The 22,562-nt window shown below is 39.9% G+C and overlaps 1 protein-coding gene across 2 annotated transcripts in view; it reads left to right on the plus strand.

The window, feature by feature from the left end:
* The window catches only part of TRAPPC9 (trafficking protein particle complex subunit 9), a 443,221-nt gene that overhangs the window by 297,522 nt on the left and 123,137 nt on the right, over positions 1-22,562 (plus strand). The window lies entirely within an intron of this gene.

Below are 22,562 nucleotides of genomic sequence, written 5' to 3' on the forward strand. Positions count from 1 at the left end.
ATGCTGCAAGTTCCTGATCACTGGCCAGGTTCTTTTGAGGTAATAAAGGGCACATTTAATGTCTGTGCCTGAGTTGTCCTTCTGAGGCCAGTAGGACCAGAGGTCCTATGAACCTGAAGAAAAGCGCTGTGACTCCTTAGAGCAGTGTGGTGCATGAGAGATGGGCCCTTCTGCTGCTGGGTTTGGAGCCATCCTTACACACAGCATGCAGAATAATCTGAACACACACAGAAAAATCCAAGGAAGAAATTTCTATCACTTGGTTTACCAAGTATTCAGTCTAAGAAGTATCCTTGTAAAACAAGTATAACATAGCAGAGATGAGTATTTTAAGATGAGAACCTGATCACTGAAATCTGACTGCCAGGTTTGCCAGGCTGTGCTGGAATTGTTGGTTTGGGAGCCTGCAGCTGTTTATTTTAAGCTAAAATGGGCCCTGATGCAGTGACACAGAAGGTGCTGAACACTGCTGAACACTGCACCTGTGTTCTGCACCTGTGAACAGAACATCTCAAAGAAAGTTTTGGTTTCAGGCTGAGCTCCTACCAGACTTCTCATTAGCCAGGTAAAAACTGGGTTTGGATCTGGACTGCTGCTGTCCATGAGTTAATTTCACAGGAGTGAAAAAATGCAACATGTCAGAAAGGAGCAGATGTTGTGACAGTGAGCAGTGGTGGTAGAGGACATCTCAGAAACTGGAAGGATTTTTTGCCTAATGGGGTGTACATGTATAAATATGCCCATGAACAAAGTTGCACCACATTTTGTACCCTAAGGCAGGGTTTATTACCTAGCTTTGGTTTATTTTCTGCTTGGCTCTGGGCAGTTCAAGGTGCTGGGTACACTCAGAGCTGTGAGAGGTTTTATGCACACCTTCGTCACCTCCTGGGTGCTTTAGTTGTGATGATGGCCTTGGGCCTCCAGGTTTTGATGACAGGACTGCTTTCTGCCTATTTTCTTTTATAACTGTTGTTTGGGGTTGTTATCTTTGTGTTTTGAGCTCAGGGATGATTGTTTTGAGTGTCACCAGCTTTTCTTGGTATTTACTTCTGTTTTCGAGAAAAAATATAGCCAAAAGTCATTCTGAGTTAGTGCATCTTTATGGATAAAAAATGCAAAGGGCAATTGTGTGCAGCTGCAGATGGATTTGGGACTTAATTTCTTCATTAAAGGCTCAAAGATAGGCATTAATGTTAAGTTGCTGCATTTATAATCCCTTAGAACTAGTGTTATATTTTGAAATAAAATGGAATATAAGGAAGAAATAAATAGCTACCTCTAAATTCACTTTCTCCCCTCAAAGCTATGTAACTTGAGCCTCTGCCTGACACTATGTTTGAAAGATCATTAAAACCATCCACTTGATATGCTGCTGTGAAAGCCTTTTTAATTCTGAAAGACTGTGTTAATGCAGAGACATGAGTTTAATATATAAAATGATTAAAACTTCTAAATTTCTGGAATCTTTGAATACAGCAGAATTTTACCAGTAGGGACCATTGCACCATGCTGCTATAAATTATTCAAGTACCTAGGAAGATGTTTTCTCCACAGGGATTTACCACCCCCAGTTCCTCCTATAAAGTCATTGCTTCCTTTCCATAGAATAATTTCAGTTCCAAAGATGAGAGTTTCTAGAGGTCATCTCACCCACCCTCTGCCTGTACAAGTTCACCAGTCTTAATATATATATTTGTGTATAACAAAAATATTGTGCCAGTTTAAATAATATGGATAAGAAATCTCTTGTTTTCTCACACTTGCATTTCTTCAATGCTAATCTTTCATAGAACTTCTCAGTGAAATACTTTTCAACAAGTGGCTCTGTTTCTTGTGTCTTTCTTCTGTGGTTTTTATGTTGCCCGTGTTTTAAAATAGTTTTGAATGTCGCTTCTCTGTTCATTTCAGCTTAACCTGAAAGTCTGTGGTGTTGCTCTTTAGTATTCTTTTGTGTTTGGAAGTGGGCAATAGTTAGGATTTATATGTGGGTGGGAGGGAGTTAGGAGTTAGCCTGTGGTGGATTTATTTTGCAGTGAAAATAATTCACGGAGGGATTGCTGAATGCTCAGGAAAAGATTAAAAAAAAATAATTAAACCCTTTGAATATTTTCTCTCTTTTCACAAGGAAGCTGTCTTAGAGGCAGAGATAAAATGACACAGTTTTTAAAAGCATCCCACCCAAACACTGCAGCATGTAAGCTGGGAGTCAAGAGTGAAAATGTGTGTGGAGATCTTTATTGTCTCTCTAAATGCATTTATACACGTGTGTGCATTTGAAGTTGTGTAACTCTTATGTCCAGCTCCCAATCGGATTCTTTATGTCTCACACCATCAGTTAAGTACCAACATGCACAGTAGATTATATATGGTGAACTCTGATGTTGTGGTAACAAATCAATGAAGTAATCACATTTAACATCATTATTACCTTAGACTGAAAAAATCCAAGGTTTTTCCTGAGCAGTGTTGTCTGTACACTGTGTTTTCTTTTACTGTTAACTTGGTAAGACACTGCAGCAAAAGGGTGGTGAAGCTGCGTCTGGGGTGAAATTTAGGGTTATTTAGGAAATTAGGAAGACTTGTTCTGTGCACCATTCCATTTGAGGGGGGAGGAGAACGTGCCAAGGCTGCAGCCTTTCAGCCTGGGACCTCTGACAAATGCCCACAGTACACAGAGAAATCAGCTGAGATGAGTTCTAAAGGGGATGCTTTGTGTCCATGAGGCTGCAAACTCAAATTATCAGACAAAATATTTGTTCAAAACCGGGGGGGGGGGGGGGGGGGGGCGGGGAGTGTTAATTCTGTTTTCCTCTCTGCCCAAACAAATGCTCTAGTTTTGTATTCTTTCTTACTAAGAGGGCTAAAATCTGCTGCCCAAAAGTGCCCTGCTCTCTGTAGTGGTGTTAGCAACTGAAATAGGGTTTCTGTCCACATCTCTCTTTTCCTTAGGGTAAACTGTTACGATCAGGAACTCTGGTAGCAATGGAGCCCTTTTTTTTTTTTTTCTTTTTTTCCGTTTGTTTTGTTTTGTTTATTGCTGAATAAGAATGTGAGTTGGACCTATTTGATGATTCTTGGATGGGCATTTTTTTCTTGAATATTTGACCTGTGATTTCCACAGTGACTGTTGGTGATAAAACAGCACCACCAAAAAATCCCAATGCAACAACTACAGACTTGACCCTATGTGAGCCATTTTGCTCATAAATGATGCAAAGCACATTTTGTGTCTCTTTGTGTGGATATGGGGAGAGAACAGAATGAGGTGCCCTTTATCATCTGAGTGTTTGAATGGATGTCGCAGACTGGAATGAGACTGAAAAGCATTTTCAAATGAGAGGGAAGAGCAGCTTCCAAATCCTCTAAGCAAAGTTGGGGTTCCTTCTGAATTCCTGGCAAGCTACTAATGGCTGAGTTTGGATGGCTCTGATAGCTTTGTGCATACCAGAGTTCAGAGTACATTTTCCAGCCCTTTTGGAGCAACTGTCTGGGTTTCTCTTCTTGCTTGCAATGCTAATGTTAAGATGTATTTGTTGCCAACTGACAAAAAGCAAGAAAAATTATTTTAGAAGAAAGAAATCAAGCGAGCAAGCATAGCCATTCATTATTTAAATGACAGTGTTTCATGGCAATTTTGTCTTGAAATAACCTTCTGGGTTTGCAAATTGTGCAGCACTGTTTTTCAGTAGCCAAAACTCTTTGTCACACACTCAAAACCCCTTTGTGATACATGCATTGCTATCTCAGTAATGGAAAGGTAGGAGCAGATAATTGGCAAATAATATTAACTATCACTGTGTTCCAGTGAGGGCAGTGAATCAGTATTTTGCTTTGATAAATGCGTGTTAGTGCCCAAGCAGTTTGGCAAACCTTTAGATTTGACTTGAGAAAATAAGTGGAAGAGGATTTTTTTGTGTGCCCCCAAGAGTTGTCTTTCCCATCCTGCCCTTCCACCCAGAAATGTGGAATTGAGAGGTTTTTCCCCACCAGTGCAAGGTTTGCTTCTTGACACTGGCACCTTCATTAGGATGACTGTATAAGATGAATATTCTCAGTGTGGGTCAGTCCCTGAGCTGAAGTTATGGGATGTGCCAGTTTTTGAGGCTGCCAGGGTGTTTCAGGAGATAAGTTGGAAATAGCCATGTTGTACATTCAGTATTTTTTTCTTTGCCATCTGCCTGAAAGAAGTACCTTTGGGGAGATTCAGATCAGGGAAGAAAATTGCAGTAATTGTTTCTAGATGCCTTATTCTGTGCAGAATCAGTTGCTTTAAAACCATGGTCTTTTATAACTACTTTATTAGAGATATTTGGTGCTTCCCCCCCCCCCCCTTATTTCTATTAACCCACCAATAATTCATGGGCAGCCTTAACACAAAAAGAGAAGATCCAAGCTAGGTCCAATTTTCCATTAGGAGATGATCAAAGAGCCAGTGATACACGTAAAATCTGTTGGTTCTCCCTGAGCTACTTGTACTAGAAGAGAGTTAATATCTGAAAATTGTTGTGACAAACCTCCACACAGCCACCTAAACACTGCTTTTGCTTGGGCCTTGGGGCAGAATGTCTGACTTTGAAAGCCACTTTTAGATAACAAAATAATTGCCTTGGGACTCCAGTCATCTCCTCATTGCAGATGGATTTCTCCTGCTGTACCCAGAGGAAGCTGCTGTTTTGTTCCTATCTCGGTTGCTTTGTGATCTGGCTGATATTTTGCCGTGGTGTTTTGGCTCACAGCGAGGTGCCAGGTGTGTTATTAGAGCACTCTCCCCGACAGTAATCGCTGTGTCTGCCCTGATAGGGATGAGCCCCACAAAAGCTCTCATAAAAAGCTCTCATAAACACTGGGTGAGAATAAAGGGCTCCCAGCGAGGGCTTGTTGAAGAGGCGTGTTGTGGTTTTTTATGTACTGTTTTTCAGACTCTCAGTTCAGGAGTGGTTTACTGGAATTAATTTAATTTTATATCTGACATTACGGAAAAAAAAAAAGCCACTGGTTATTATTTCTTTAAGTAGGCTTTTATTTTGATAATTGAAGTTTGGAGGGGAGCAGAAAGCCGTGATACACCTGTGTAAGAGCCCTCAGTTATCTATGATGGCTGTAATGATGGTGTGCATTGCCACAGGCCTTATTCAGCCGTGTTCCCTATCAAATCAACCTTGTTTTAATGGGTTATCATAGACATTTAGTAGAAGAACTTTCTGTTGAGGAGCAGGAATTGAAGCTGTTGCTCTCTTGTCCCTTCCTGGACTCTGGGTGTGGGAGCTGCCCCTTGGTGTGCAGCTCTGGAGGAGCGCTCCAGTGTTTATCCATGGAAAGTGATAATATTTGCTGTTTGTACTGCACATTCATGTCTGGAGCAGAGCAATGCTTTATATAGGATTCAAGAACTATAAAAAGAGTAAAATTTAGCTGCCATGCCTGTTCTGCTTTGTGAGAGTGGTATTCAAAAGTACAAATGAAGAAGTGAGCACGCAGAAGGAAGGGGCTGTCAGGCAGAGCCCACACTGGCACGTTTTGTACCCAGCCCTTAAAATCATGGCTGTGTCATTCCAGGGACCTCTCGGTATGGTCATCATTCAAAAAAATCAAATAATCTTCCTCGGTCGCTATCTCAGTCTTATTAAATCAGTGTTTCATGACTTCACACAACAAAAGTCTGTTGTTGTCTGCAGACAAGTGGGCTGCATTTTAGACCTAAAAAGGGAAATTAAATTCATGAATTAGTGATGATATCCAATTTTATGTTGTCTTTTATTTTTTTGTCCTGATGCTGAGATTAGCATCTTACACAGAGGCATCAGAAAACACCTGGTGTTGCAGCTCAACTAAGTGCATACTTAATGTTCCATAATAACATGTGACTAAGCCAGGCACTGAAAAAAATTTTGTCTGTTATTGGCAAAGATTGTACAGAAAAAAAATACATTTCCTTCATGCAGAGGGAAGGAAAAAACATCAGCAACGATGATGAAGACTTTCTTAATAAGATTTTGTTTTTAAATGTTCCTTTTCAGACCTCCTAATAAAATGAATTCACGGAGCTAAGATTACTGTTGAATGAGATTATGTTCTCATCCATTTAATAATGATGCAGTTGTAGTTTTTTTCCTACCTTCTCTTTTAACTTTAAATATTTAGTGCTAGGCAAATTTTACCTGGGTTTAAGTGGGTTTATTATTATATTTTTAAAATAAGCTTTCAATTTGTATAATCTGAATGGAGCTTCATCTCACAAAAGTCTAAAAACCATTTTTTCTAGTCATCTTGTGACTTCAGTGTCTATGTACTGCAGAGGCCACGTGGACAGGAGCCTTTTTAGGACAGCATTTTGAAAATTGAATTTAAAGAGAGCATTTTGGTTTAATTTGCTGGGTCAGTTTGTTTAAATGGGCAATAATCTTGTATTTTTCCTGGTGAGATCTTGGACAGAGTACATTTGGGCATCATTTTTGATGCTGCAGAATATACCACTTGTGCTAATAAATGCTGGTAAACTGATAGGTTTATGTATTTTTACTCAGAATGACTGATTTTTGGCTAATGTTTTAATTGTGATTGATTACAGGTTGCCTATTAATTTTCATTCTGTCTGGGCTATGGAAAGAGAAATTACTCTTTCTCTTTACTTCCTTACTCCCCTCTGCTCTCAACCGCCTCCCCAAGAGATCAGCTCCAATCTCGGTTCTGTGTGACAGTTAGCAGTTGTGACAGGCTAGCCTATTTTTGGAAGTCTGTCCCCACTCTTTCCCTGCTGGAAAAGAAAAGCAAGTTATCTTTAAAAATTAATCCATTTGGAGGAGGAGGAGAGAGCTTTAGGCGGCACTCAGCACTCAGTGCTCGGGCTGCAATTCTGCTAATGATGTGTTCAGCTCGTGTGGCTTGGCTGGGAGAGGTTTGCACTTGGCCTGGCACAGATCACCTGCCCTCAAGCTCTGCAAAAGCCCTTCTGTTCTGCACGGAAGAGGCAGCAGAATGAAGTACAGCATGGAGATGCATGGATGTTGTCCAGTCATGTCTTATATTTCACACATTCCTGAGCTTCTTCTGCAAACCCAGAAATACTACTGCTTGTCTCCAAGGAACAGAAACAGAAGTTCAGAATTTGGCAGTTAGGGTGGAAAGACTTTTTTTTTTTTTTTTTAATCTTTTATTTTGACCCTCTTTTAGGCTTGCAGACTCTACAACTAGTAGAGTACATGTGTTAGATTGTACTTGCAGTTGGATAACATCCATAGCACTGTGCCATGGGAGGAGTAACTGCTGTGTGCTCAGTGATTACACCTCTTATTTTGGTGTGGTCTCTTTATAATCAAACTGCTACTTCTCAGTGCATTGCAAACTCATCCCAAATCAGGCAGACAGTCCTGGAACTTCCTCAGGATTATCAATTAAAAAATATCGAACAAAAGTTTTCTGGTAGGGAAAGGTATGGTAACAGAAGTACATTGTCAATGGATGGTTTATATTGTATCAAGAATGCAAAAACTTAAAGTACATAAAACTATGATCAAATAGCTTTTATATTCTCATTCTGTGTTGTCTGTGTCCCTGATGCTGAGGAGCACACTGGGCAGCCGATGTTAGGGCTGATCTCCTAAAGCACTATTATTTTGTTTTCGCATAGGTGGTTATTATTGGAACTTTAAAAATAGACTCTGCTGTCTGTCTAATCTATTCATTTAATCTTGTTCTCGATGCTTCACTTCTTTTTCCCTTGTATATGATGTGAATACGTCTGTGCCCACACTTGGTGCTCCTGTCATCGCTATACAATATCAGAACACCTTTCCCTGGAAAGTCAGTGCTGAGTCATCTTCAGAAGGTGCTCCTGCTCCCCACATCAGTTTGGTGTGCAGGGAATTAAGTATTCAGATTATCATTTATGAAGGGGCCACAAAAGGGGTGGGGAGCATTTGGCCCTTCAGGGCTGATCCTGTATTTTCAAGGTCTGTGGATGTTGTGTTGTTCAAGGCTCCCGAACCACAAGGCACGCATTTAAAATGTTAGTGAGCTCCTGAGGCAGATGCCATAAAAATCTATAAAATAAAGTACCTCTGGAGGCAGGACTGTGATACCTAATCACAGTGCTCTGTTTACACGGAGCATCCAGCCCTGGGGCCCCCAAAATGCTGGTGCAGGCTCAGAGGAGGCCACAAAGTTAATGAGAAGTTTTGAGCACCTTGGCTACGGAGACAGGCTGAGAGAGCTGGGTCTGGTCAGTCTAAAAAAGAAAAGGCTCCAGGGAGACTGTGGAGCTTCCTTCCAGTCCCTAGAGAGGCTCTAAGAGAACTGGAGGGGGACTTTGAACAAGGGCCTGGAGTGATAGGGCAAGGGAGAATGGCTTTAAACTGAAAGAGGACACCAATGAATATCCAATATTCAGTCAAGAGATGATTTGATATCCGGAGGAAATTCTTTGCTGTGAGGGTGGTGAGGCCCTGGCACAGGGTGCCCAGAGAAGCTGTGGCTGCCCTCATCCTTGGAGGCATTCAGGGCCAGGCTGCATGGGGCCTTGGGCAACCTGGGACAGTGGAAGGTGTCCCTGCCCATGGCAGGAAGTTGGAACTTGATGATCTTGAAGGTCCCTTCCAACTCAAACTATTCTGTGTTTTTGTGGTTTCCTGAATGTGGCCTTCCCTTTGTCCTCATTTAAGGGTCAAGGTAACACTCTGTGGCTCCTTTTGTCCTCTACACCAACTGAAGCTCAAAGTGTACATCAGCTTGTCTGGGTGGAATGGGTTAAATTGAAAGGGAGGCTGTGCATTAACTTACAGCTACAGCAAAGCGCATGTTGATTACTCCCAAAGAAATATATCCATATTTTACACTTTTTAATCCTTCAGGTTTAAGAGTTTCCTGAAGAATATAGCTCATCTGATTATATTCTTACCAGAAGGCTTTTGTTTAATTATTGTGTTACTTAAAATTCCCACTTCTGTCTCATCTCTGACTTCATTGCCACAAAGAGAAGCCCCTGAGTGCGCAGGTAGGCACCCCGCATTTACACTGTTCCCTGTCAGCCAGTGGAATGCACGTGCACACAGCAGAAATTCAGACTGACACAACCAGCAGAAAAAGCTCCACATGTCTGTGCATCCCTGGTGTGAACCCTACAGGCGCTGAGGTGTGAACTACATGCTGGTAGTTCTGTGGATACTGGGGAAATTTTATCACAACAGGTGTTTCCATGCCCATGGCAGTAACCTTGGATGTAGTTGACCTTTAAGGTCCTTTCCAACCCAAACCTTTTTGATGTTCATGTAGAACAGAAAAGTTTCAGTGTGGAAGACAAAGAAATGGGAGAGGAGAAATAGTTTTCAGGATCATTTCTGGTATATATGTGTATGTATGTATGTATGTATTACCTGTTGTTTTACAAGGTAGATCAGTAAGGGGCAGCTTTCTTTGGGTTTAAATTCCTTCTGCATGGTTTAGTGCATGGAGGAAAAATATTTCTTAATTCTACCCCTCATGTCATTTCTAGAAGATTAAGCATAATTAGGCCTGTAAATTGATGATCACTTTTTTTTGTATCCATCACTGATAGGATGCAGCATTTTTAAATACTTATTTAAAGTACATGTGAACTAGCAAAGTAATGAATGGGCTGTGCTTCTGGACTTTGTCTTTTCATATGCTAAGTAGTAATAGTTAATCAGCATTGGTATGTGGTGCAACATCAGATCATCAGACCAAAAACATCCATCTGCCTCTCTTGAAGTGAATCATCATTGTAGCATCCTTCCTCAGTGTCTTCTGTAGATGAAAAATGAAACGAGTGTCTTTTAGCCTTCAGAGTGTTTGCTTGCCTACTGTAAATGAATATTTAAGAGGAGGGGGAAAGAAGAGAAGCAATACAGGTTTGTATTTGTATAAGTCTGGAGGATCTGTAACATTTTCTCTACATCCTTTTTATCAGTCCATCAGGAACAGATGTGCTTCTCCACACATTTGGCTTGCATGGACATGTGGGGAAATCTCTGTTCCTAGACGTTTTACACTACTCTGAATTTGTATCTTTAGTGAGAGACTCCAGTCAGCTAATCTTTCCAGTTTTGGGTTGTTGTTGTTGTTTATTTGGGTTGATTTTTGTTTTTGTTTTTTGTTTTAAATATGAATGAATTTAATGTAATTGCATGTATTTCAGTTGATAACTTCATGTGCACAGTGATCAGAAAATAATTTCTTCCTTTTTGGCTGTAACTGTAGATTTTATCTCAATCTGCTTTTCTCCAAATGTTTCCAGAAAGACTGGTCTAAATTTCCTAAATCAGTTGTGTGGCTATAAAGTATCATGACAGATTTCAAGGCAGTTTGTGTTTGGACACACAGAGAAAATCATGGGAAGTTGCTCTGACTTTTTTCTGTGTTTAAACTATTGCTCTTGATTTTAAAAATCATTCTTCCTGCGGGTTGAGGGCTTTTCCTTCACCACTCTTGTTGATTTGAGAATGAGTGCTTCATGTACCTTTTTTTTTTTTTCTGTGATCAGAGTCCTTCTTAATTTTGTAAATAATTACTTAAGACAGGTGAATAATATAGTTTTGGCTTTGTATTAGACAATGGCTAGTTAAACCTACCAGCTGCAAGAAGTTGCAACAACTGTTGCATGTTGGCTATCTGTAACAAAAATATAGCCAAATTTTGGCCTTTTTTTTCACTGGAGGATCATCCTGCTTTGTCTAGTCTGATTTGAGTGCCCAACAGCCTGGGTGGAGTTTCCAAAGACTGTCCTGGGTTGTTACTTCTGTAGAAGTATTCAAATTGTACATAAGACATTTGATAAAAGTCAATAAAACTTACTTATATAAAGATTATGCAGAGCAGTATTTTGTGTGTTGTTAAGGTGCTGAAAAGATGTTTTGTATCTATTGTGTATCAGTAGACCCTACCTGGAGCACAGCATCCAGATCCAGGGCCTCCATCATGAAAAGGATTTTGACCTGTTGTGGCAAGTCCAGAGGAGGCCACGAGGATGCTCAGAAGGCTGGAGCACCTCTGCTGTGAGGACAGACTCAGAGTTGGGGCTCAGCCTGCAGGAGGCTCTGAGGATGCCTTAAGACACCTTCCAGTACCTAAAGGAGCAACGAGAGAGCTGGAGAGGGACTTTGGACAAGGGCAGGGGATGACAGGACAAAGGAATGGCTTCAAGCTGACAGAGGGCAGAGTTTAGACTGGATATTAGGAAGAAATTTTCCCTGTGAGGGTGGGGAGGCCCTGGCACAGGTTGTCCAAGGGAGCTGTGGCTGCTGATCCCTGAAAGTGTTCAAGGCCAGGTTGGATGGGGCTTGGAGCAGCCTGGTCTAGTCGAAGGTGTCCCTGCCTATGGTAGGGGGTTAGAACTGTATTATCTCTAAGGTCCCTTCCAACACATACCATTTTATGATTCTGTGAAATTATGCATATACTGGATTGGCCACAGAAGACCACAGCCAGCTTGATTAAATAACTGAGAAAAAGTCACTTGAGGAGTCTCCTGTCCAACTCACACAGCCTCCTAGAGGAAGTTTCGGAAATGTTGGAGAACAAGGAGGCAAAGCACTTATGTAAGGATGCAAGTTGGAGTTGATCATTTTGAGATCCATGGAAATAGATGTGTAATGTGCCTCTGCACTCTGCTGAGGATGTGTGACTGTCACTTGGAGCAAGCGAGAAAGTCTCCCCAAGGCATCTGGCAGAAGTTGTCTGGTTCTTCCTCTCCCTCCCACCTCCCCTGGTCTCCAGCAGCGTCTCCCGTTGGAATTCCTTCAGTGTATTTTGCCATAACAACTGCAGGATTGTCCTCTGTCATTTCCACTACCTGGAGTCAGAACCAGGGAGTCCATGGTGCATTTGAAAACGTGGAGGAAATCTCGGTTTTGCCAGTCTGAGGTTGATTCTCCCTTTGGCCAAAACTTATTTCTGTCCCCATCCATGTTCATTTGGTTTTAGTTAAATACTACTCTTGTTCTCTTCATTTACTGTAATCTCATTTAGATATAAGGCATTGCCTGTGTATTTTTTTCCTAATTCTAGTGTTTCAGTCACTTTCTGAGGGCTATTTATGCATATTGTTGTAATTCTGTAGATTATGGGTGTCACTGAAATTCCAAATCATTCCATGTGCTTCCATGTGGCCACCTTGGCTTTAGCAGTTTGTTAATCAGGAGAGGAAGGGGCTTAGATGGATTTTTTTTCTCCATATGAGCATCCATGATTGTTCTTGTCTCTATAACTTTAGCATCATACTTTACTCTGGAAATTATCTGATTGCAAAAAAATGTTTCTCTTTATAGATTTGGTCATTGTATTTCTTTTTCTTTGATTACCAGCATGCACAACAGATCAGTGTCAAGAAGCTTCCATAATACTTGTAATAATAGAGAAAATCAGTATTTGGTATAATGGAACAAGAATACATCCTTTAAGATTGTGAATTATGGTAGTGTCTCTGATGTTGCTTAGTGTTTCTGTATTCCAGCCCTTTAGCAGACTGGGATGATGTTGACTGACAAAAATTGTATAAAAGAGATGGTTCGTGTGATTTTTTTTTTTCCTGGGAGTCCAGGTAAAGAGTCCTGTTTGTTGTTTGTGCTGTGTTTCAACAGAGTAAACCAGGGCACTTTATGCTACAATCTAAAGCTCACTATGAGGACAGTTAATTTTTATTTATCTTATACCTACAGGAAATACTCCATATCATCCCCCTCCTTGATTAAAACACTTCCATATTTACATTTCCATCAAATGCATCAAAACACGAGTGAAAGCACTGATTTCTAATAACCAAATATCTCAATGCTAATGTGCTTTGTTCTCCTGCCCTACAGACCAGTAGTAATGAAAACTAAAATGACATTGTCACACTTGCATATTCATGTGCAGAGAGCTGACTGTGTTTATTTCAGCTGAAGTTACCAGATAATAAGAATAGTAGTAATAATAACAACAATAATAATAAAACAACCCGATTTTTCCCAGTTTTACCTAGAAAGGAGTTATCTAGAAAGGAGCTTTATGCCACTCTTCAAAGCTTGCTCATGGCTCTGTTTTCTGTGTAGTTTTTTTGCTGAGTTGTGTGGCAAAGTGCTTTTTCTGCTTTTATTCTCTGGGACCCTAGAAGGCAGTTCACCAAAGACAGCCAACTAATGCCTGTGCATCATCATCATGAGGCTTTATAACCTTCCTGAAAGGGCTGTGCTGGACTGTTGGAAACACACTCTTCTGTTCCCTTTGATGCAGTTACCTGTACTACATCCATCATGACATCTCACTTTATAAACACTGTTGGTGTTCTTGCCATGTTTCCAAGGAAAGAAATGGATGTAAGGAAATACAGGAGATAGTTAAGTGAATAATTCATTAACATGATATATTTCTTTTTGCAAAGGCAAAGCTGTTTTGAATGTAAGGGCATGGCCAGAGATTCTTCAGCCCTCAGATCCTGTTGTATCTGAGGAATGGATTTCTTATCCCCAAAGTAAGTATTTGGAGATAATTTGGATGTCTGCAGATCCCTTGGAGGCATTAAGAACTGTAGGGATGTGTTAATTAACTGGTGTTGATGGCACTGGTGGGATCTTTGCTGTGGATGAGGCTCTGTGGGGAGATGTTCAGTTTTAGATCAGTTTTAGATCCTGGGTTGATCATAGAGCAGCAGCTTTTAGAGGAGAGCAGAATAGATGTGCTAAGCATGGCAGTATGGATTCCTAGCATGGAAAGCCCTAAGGCTCTTAGTCTAGGAATGCTTTTTCAAGCAGAGTCTGCTTCTCATCTCCAATGTCCTTCATACTGGGTACTTTTATTGGATATTCAGATAACATGGCAAAGGATATCCCAACTCTGCTAATTTTTTTCTCTGATCTTTCAAACCCTTTCTTACATCCTTATGTTTATTCATGTGGATTGTTCATTTGACTAGACTTGTCATAGAATAGGAGATGCATAAATAGTGCATTTTGAGCGTGTTATGCGAAGTTAAGGGAGATAAGGGAAAGTGTGTCTGTGTCATTGCAGACTCATTTATTTCAGGGTGTACTGTACAGAACATACCAGCATGTTCTACAACACAATTTATCCTTGTGCTGCTGGTGGTACAGAGGAGTGAATAAAATACATTGTTATAATAAATCTTATTAATATTGAATAGAATAGCATAAGGATCTTGTTATAGATACTGTGGCTGCAATATAACCCAGGGCAATATGGGAATAAGTAACATTTATTACTAAGTGCAATTTTTATACTGCTTTGAAAGTGACAAACATTTGACATGTTCAGTTAATAGGTTTAATTAAAATTCAAGATTCATTATGGAGATGAGTAACTCTCCTTCATTACCTTTGTAGGAACAAAAGATACATTTCAAGAAAGAAAATATGATTAACCCAGTAACATGTATCAGAAGAATTGCAAATACTCCCTTACAGGAGCACGGATTATGAATATTAAATTCTGCCTCCCCCAGCAAAGAGGGAATGAGATTCAAAGCAAATTGGGTTTGCAGAACTGCTGGATTTCAAAAAAGTGATTTTAAAATAACTGTAAATGCACTTGTCAAAGAGGTGAACTGTTGCTTCAGACAGATCAGAGAAGATTAGAACAGGGGAAGGTGTTGAAGTCTTGCTGTAAATTTCAACATATTATTGAAGAATAACTCAGGTGTAAAACATTGAATGTGGGGTTGGTTCCCTGGGTTTAAGTTTTTGACTATTCATCCTATAGTAATGTAAAGAAACTTGTAAGAGGGTATTAGACAACTATCCCAATTCTCCCACTGTTTCCAAGAAAGTGGCAACACCAACTGATGCATTGTAATATGTTATATTTATAGGTCAATTTAGCAGCTTTTCCTATTAAGTCTTGTCAGGCTCTGTGATTTATATGGTATTTGTTCAGTATGCCTGTAGCAGATATGACTGGCTAAGTTGAAATATGTAATGTGTTAACCTCTGAGCTGAGCTAATGATAAAGTTGAATTAGGCTAATAACAGTTTAAAACAGCCATATGTTTCCTTTCAATTTTGTAGACTTTCAATCTTAGATCTGTTTTGGCTTCATATAAAAATTCAAAACTTTATTTCTCTGTAAGTACAATGTGTTGTTCTGATGGGTCACCTCCAGGCCTCCATCTTACAGGTAGAAGAAAAAGAGGTTTGTTTTTAATATGTTCTGAAATGCCAAGTTTTCTAAAGTTGTCTTCTTCTCTTGTTTCCTGTGTCAGTCATCGATACTCAGCTAAGGTTTCTAAACAATTGCCAGATCTCACAGCTGGTTGGAAATGACCAGCAGAGTTTTTCATCTCTGCAGCGTTTTCTCTTGGGTCCTTTGAATTAGCACAAAACAAGCTTCGAGCACCACAACTCACACCCTTTTATGGGTTTGATGTGAAAACAAAGCAGTATCCTACTGGGCATACAGCGAGACTCTTGAAACTTTTCTGATGAGAGAAGAGAACACGTTGGCTAGGATTCAACTCCTCCCTATCAAATTTGGCAAGCAGGTTCAATTTTCCAAAGCTGCTCTCCCTTGGGTTGCATCTTGGGTGGTTGGTGTGTCCCGTCTTGTGTGTGCTGCAGTCAAACTGTTTTAAATGTTAAAGGCTATTGAGCACCCTTTTACAAAATGGAGTACTCTGTTTTGTTCATAAGTGACAGAATCCAGTTCTTAGGAACAATGTTGGCGTCAGTGTCATGCCTTGAAGGACACAGTTTGTTTAATGATGTCTCATCCGTGCTATTCCTTTTCTCCCAGTTGTGTATCCCGTCAGTTTGGATACAAATTCCTAGGGAAACCCACATTCAAAGGGTTCATTTAGACCTTGCTTCATTGATGACAGCAAAATATGTCTGGCAATGGGGAATTATTAATGGAACTCCTGGACTGGGAGAAGGCAAGGTGAGGATCTGAAATGGTGCCTTCTATTCTACATGCTGAGAAATTCTTACTGCAATTAGAAATTCCCTGCTGGTGACTCCTACTGCTGTATGAATATCCAGGTGTAGAAGTCAAGCTTTTTTATGTCACCGAATAAACAGTAATGACTAGAAAATGCAGAAAAGTTAGAATATCCCTTACTCATTTTTTCTTTCCAAAAATTAATTTAAATACAAAATTTGCCCTGTTTTCATTGTCTTAATTAACAGCAATATGTTTTTATCCCCAGTAGCTCTGCAGGCAGATTTTTATATGTAAGTCTAGACTGAACACATTTGCAAACACCCAGTGGTCATGAAGATTGACTGTGGTGTCTGGTAGAGAGGGCTTAGAACAGAACTAAGTTCCTACCAAAAAAGAATCCGTGAGATGACTCATCCAATGCCTGGAGGAAACCCCTAAAATCACACGTTTGTGCTGTGTAAATGGTGTTTGTCAAAATGTTTCTGTCGGGGGGATGTGAGTTTTTTGTGGGGACAAGGTTCCTGCTTGGGTGCCGTAGCAGAGAGCTCTGCTTTGCCATAGGCAGTGCAGTAACTTCCAGATCTTGGCTGCCACAGCAGAGGCACCAATCTAGGGTGAATTTAGGTTGCTTTTCAGCACATGGCTGTGGGACAGGATTGGATGAGCCCAGGACAATCTTTAGAGTGGAGTTTATCAGTCCTGTATCCAAATGTGTTTGTGGCTCACATGAAGTATCCTGCAGCGTTAAGCAGTGAGTACAGCACAATTCTTGGGTAAGCCACTGCCTGGTGGCATGAGGCAGATTTGAGTAAAATTAAGATTGTCTGCAGCACAAATAAAAGCAAAAAGGAAGTACCGTAGCTGAACACAGCTATGCTGCAAGTTAATCTTGTGTGTCATTGTCCCCACTTCTTTCTGTTGGACATCCTTTAGGTCAGGGGCTGATGGTCATTCAGCGTCCTTTATCTCGTCAGACCATTTCAAATGGTTTCCCATTTTGGCAGCAGTGATTTGGAAGTCACTCAGTTATTCCTCATAGGGGTACAAAATCCAATTGGGAAAATCTGATGGATTTACTCTCAGAAAATTTGCTCTCTTATTTTAGGCCCAAAAAGGCCCTTTCAGTTGTTTTCTTGAGAAACGTAGGTCCTAAATTTGCATCATGGCAAGACACCAGCTTAGGAAAATGTCTGCTCCCACTCCATACAGGATCACCTCACTGCCTTCACTGAGACCTTCCCCATCCAATGGTGAAAATGTCATTGCAAAGAATTCATCACTTTCTGGAACTCTGGTAGGATCTGCTTTCTCAATGCCTTTCATTATGAGGCCAGTCCTTAACTCATGGGATCATTATCACTGCTCTGTTTTACTTTAGGATGCGAGGAAGAGCTTTAGATGCCTATGGTAGCCAGCCATGGTAGCTGGTCTAACCCGAAAGGATTACCTCTTCTAGAAAGCTTACTCACACCAAAGAAATTATTTATTTCTAAAGTTTAGAGGCCCAGCTGTTGTTGGAAGCTTTCAACTGATATTGGAGGCTTAGCAGGAGAAAATACAAAAAGGAAAAATACAGAGTTCTTTATCTGCAGATATATTTAACATAATAGTGAGTTTTGGGGAAGAAATAGAAAACTTCCATGTTTTTCAGTGTAGACAGTTTGAGGCTGAACAGGAGAGATTGCAAGGTCACATGGTTAGAGGCAAACATTTATGTGGGAGACAAATTATAGCTTTTATGCATTTCTTTGCTGTTGATACTTTTTGTGTTAGGTAACAAACACATTTAAACCCCGAGCACGTTTGGATGTTTTCCGAAGTGCCTTAAAACACAGAGCAGGGCTCCATTTCAGTCTTTGCAACACAGAGACTGGGAAGTTGGCTGCTCTCAGAGATGGAACTGAGGTCTGCTTTTAGCCCTGAGAATTTCTTAGAACACAGAAAGTTTTCAGAAAGAGAAAAAGTTCATCCCTTCTACATTTGAAAAGTTCGTAGTCTAGAAGCAAGTAAAAATAAGCATTGGTCTGTGCATTTCAGTCCCTCAAAAGGGGGTCAGCAGAGGTCTCTTTCATATTTATTTCTCATTTGTCTTTGGAAAACACTGAAAAAATTGGGATATTGTATATTTTTCTTAATAAGATCTCTTATACTTTGCCGGGGAGGTTTGAACCCTGAAGAGTCAGATCATACCATCCTTAAAACTGTTATTTAGTAGGAGAAGATCACAATTTCTCATATTTAGGCAGGGAAGTGAAGGCATATTGAAAAATAACTGGGATTTCATTTATTTTCTAGAAAGAGTGATCTGAATTTTTCAGACCTGAGATGCCCTTTTGCCCCTTTTGTTCTCTTCCTGGTGCCTAACTATAAATATCAAGCCTTTTCCTGCATTTTACTGCTGAACTTCTCAGTAACATCCCCTGTGTCTGGGCTTGTGGGATGTCACATATCAGAAAGTCTCACCCCGACCCTCCTGTGTTTCCATCCAGCAGGTGTAAGGCCTTGATACAAGTCAAAAACAGGTGCCATAAGTTACACTGAAAAATAAACATTTTCTTAGAGCGCTTCAATTCTTCTCCTCAGCTTGTTGGGGTGTAAAAAGAGCAGCCACATCAAAAGCTGTTTTAATGAGACCAGAGAGGCCCCCAGCCCAGTATCCCTCTTCTGACAGCATTAAGGCTTTTTAGGGAATAAAATGTCAAGTCTAGAGCAGCACTTTACCAGATGAGTACCCTTCCAGTTTTGGAAAACTGCATCCTGGGCACTTTTTGAGCCAGAGGTTGGATCCACAGCTTTGTGTTTATTAGGTCATGCTGAACTTTCTCAGACGGATTTATCTAATTAGTCTTTGAAACCACTTGTACTTTTCAGTGCCTGTATCACAGGGAGTGATTTTTTCTGCATATTTTAAGGCAGCTTAAAGGAGCTCCTATGATTACCTGCAGTTGTGGTTATTTTTGTTTACCATAAATCCTTTTCTAAGTGCATAAATCCAATTAGTATAGCTTTTATTCTATCTGTTGGCATTTTAGTAAGCATTTCTACATCAACATTTTTATCAACAGATTTATATAACCAAGCTGTTTTTCCAGTTCCTGTGTACAAATCTCCTTAGTCTTGGGAGAAGGAAATGTTTTTATTTGCTAGATTTTATAAAAGAAATGTTTTATACTAATAAATGTTTTAAGCTCTTTTAAAGCATGTAAAATTCAGATATGAACTCACATATAACAGGATTATCCAGGCTTATCCTCTCACCTTGTTTTTACTGAAGTCAGTGTCAATCCATGGCAGGGTTGGTTGTTTTTTATGTGAAGATGTATCTGCTCCACATAATCCTTTATAAAAGATGTCCAAAAACTCTTACTGTTTGTTCTGAACTAGTTATCAGATATTTCTTGCTATTCTTAATGAACTGAGTGGCTTCATTTTTTCCTTAAACTTAGCATCCTACTGTTTTCTTTACCTTGTCTTTTGCTGTTTCTCCCTCTCCTATTTTCTTTGTAAAGTTTTAGATCTTCTTGTGTTTAAATTCCAGGGATAATGAGATTTTTGTCAGATAGCATTCAGTAGCTGAGTTTTAGGATTGGAAACTTTATCAATTAAGGGTGCTTTTCATCATAGCCATGCTGGTAGCCAGTTCTGGGTTTTATGTATTTCTTCTTTATTCTTTTCTTCCAGTTCTGAGAAATCTTTCATAATTTTAAGGTGCTGAATCTCTAAGAGTACTGCTTGTTTTTTTATTTCCAGACTCTTCACCCTAAATTGGTGGGTGATATTGTATCTATAGTGTTCAGTGTATTTCTTAGCAGCCTGAAGGGAATAATGGGCCTTATTTAATATTTAATAGGATATCTCATCTGGAAGCCTTAAAACACACAGCTTTTCTTCCTCTCCATGCTCTCTGTGGGGCACATTTTTCTTTTTTTTTTTTTCATGTTTTTACAATAATCTTTATTTTGCTGCACTTGTCTTAGGTGGAGCTTGTAAAATGCATTTATCTCTAGCTTAGAGCCTGTACTTGGAGTGCCTCTGTGATTCAGTTCTGGAGACTGGATTTCTGATCTCAGCTCCTCAGGAGCCTCTCCTCTTGTAAAGGCTCTTTTTTGTCTCCTCTGCATTTTCTGTTTCCCACTTGAGCAACCTTATTTTATTTGCCAATACCCACGAGGTATCCGGAGCTGTGAACCTTCCTGGGAATTTCTTTCGGGAAATAGCACTGGTAATTCCTCCCTTCCATGGAGGACTTGTTTCATAACCAGAGGAGTACAGGTAGGGAGTGAACAGGGCCTGGTTTTTTTTTTTCAAATTTTGACTTCTCTCCCTTCAAAGTCTGGCATGAAGCAGTGGCACTCTAGGCTCCTGGTCTCTTTAGTGTTCCTCTTCATTTTTATATTTTTAACAATTTAAACATAAAGGCAAATTCAGAAATTAAGAAGACTATTTGAATGCAGCTAACAGGTGATGAATACCAGAGAGTATGTGTCTTACAGACTTTAAAGTACCTGAACTTGCTTTTAAATTGGCAATCCATGCTGCCAGTGTTCCTTAATATCATAATATATATCCTTATAAACCCCAAAGGAAATTGTAAAACTTATGCAGGTAACAATTTCTCCACAGGAGAAAAATACAGTTTTAAGTATCCACAATTTGTTCTTGTTATAAATTACTGGTTTTAAGATTGGATTTAAGATTAACACATGTTAAGTGTTTCAAATTTTTTATATTTGTTTATGTACAATTTGTCTGGAAATTGCTGAGCTTTTCCTGTAATGAAAAGTCCTTTAATATAAACCTTGCAGCAGTAGATACTCTTCAGCTCCATTTGTGGAAATCTGAAGGAGGATAAAAGAGAGACAATAAGAACAAAAGTGTGGAGAAAATAAAGGCTGTGGGCTTGGTGGTTTCAAGAAGCGGCAAAGTGCCACAAGAGGGAATAAAATCCGAGACACTAAGGAAGGATCAAGAGCCAAGAGCATGCACGTGCTGTTTCTAGAGGTGACACGTTGGGTGGAGGGGATGACTCCGCACAGTAATAGCTTGGGTACCTTGGGAGGAAGGGAAGGATATTTCCAGACCAACAGACTAGGAAGGTAATTTTAACAGCAGAGGTGAGAACTTACATAGGCAAACATTTTGCAGGTGGGAGAGTGAAATGAGAGAGAAATCAAACAAGTGCTCAGAGAGGAGGTGAAAGTTTACCCAAACTTATAATCACAGTATCACCCCATCCCACAGCAGAGAATGAGGCTTTTCAGTCACATCCAATACTATTTCCTCCAGCAGGTTCTGATTTTTACCAAAGAAAGTGTATGCCGTGCTTCCAGCTGGAGGGGACTGACATATGGTGTTGTTTAATAATTGAATTTATTTTAGAGCATCATGTAACATAATTGCCCTAGAAGTGCTGTGCACATTGCAGAGCTGGCTCTGAGAATGGAGAGCAGCGCTCGTGTCGTGCCTGTAACTGTGCTGGGGTGGTGGAGCAGAGCTGTGAACATCAACAAGTCAGATAAGTGATCTTCAGTGATGGGAGTGATTCTGGAGCTGCTGAAATCTGGGGAGGTGAGAGATTTCTCCTGGCTCTCTCTCTGCCTTTTTTGTCAGCTGGTTGTGACCATTTGCCAGTCACGATGAGACCAAGTTAAGGCACCTGATTGTCACTGGCTATGAATGCAATAAATAAATACCCAAGGACTTGTTATTCTTGACTCCTTTTGGTCCATTAGTACTTTCATTGGTGAAAACAGATAGGGAAAAATTTGGTATTTACTCTGCTTACCCTTCCTGCGTCTACGAATTTTTCAGTGGGCTTTTGCTTAGGCTCCTTTTGCCCTGGCATCCTTCTTTTAACAGGGCTGGAATTATTTTATTAATATATTTTTAAAAATTCTCATTCCGCCTCTTCATAAGATCGAATGTGAGCCAGAAGCAGCAGGATTGATATTCTGCCTTGGTTAGATATAAATTTTTTATCATATTAGTAATTTGCTTTGTCATATTGGTTTTCTCTTCCAGTACAAGGCGTTCAGATGTTTATTTTCCTTTTGATATGAAATAAATTATAATTTAATTAATGCAAATAGTTGCATAAAAATGACATTAGGACTGAGGGGAAAGAAAACTAAGGAATAATTAATATTGAGGTAAAGATTCTGGGTTTTTTTCCTCCTGTTCCCACAGGGTACCAAATAGACGTTCCCATTTTAGATTCTGCTTTGGCATTTTGCCATGCAGGAAATTTCCCTGTGGAAGTGAAAACAATGTGGTTCTTCCTCAGACTCCTCTGAACCAGGCAAGGATGTTATTCAGTTTGTCAAATGGTTTTCCACCCTCTTGAATTTGTGCTTTATTTATTATAGCATAGTATATAATCTATTGTATTTTATTACCTATTATTAATGTTGTTAGCTGCAGCAAACAACTTCATTTGTAGCCTTCTACATGGTGCTCATAGGCCCTTACAAAAGTACATCAGCTCTTTTAGGGACATAGTGGAGGAAGTTGTTTTGCTTCTACCATTCAATTTGGGTCTTTAGAACCTCCATTAGTTTTCCTAGCACTCCTGGTTGCTAGTTCTTCTCATTTAGAGGGAAATTCCTACCTTTCTTTGATACAGTAAAATCATTATCTCTAGATAATGATTTGGCTCTGCAGTGTGTTTTTGCATTTCTGAA

The sequence above is a fragment of the Chamaea fasciata genome, unplaced genomic scaffold (genome assembly GCF_029207755.1).
Source record: "Chamaea fasciata isolate MVZ Bird 193981 ecotype frontalis unplaced genomic scaffold, bChaFas1.0.hap1 SCAF_1, whole genome shotgun sequence".
NCBI lineage: Eukaryota > Metazoa > Chordata > Aves > Passeriformes > Sylviidae > Chamaea > Chamaea fasciata.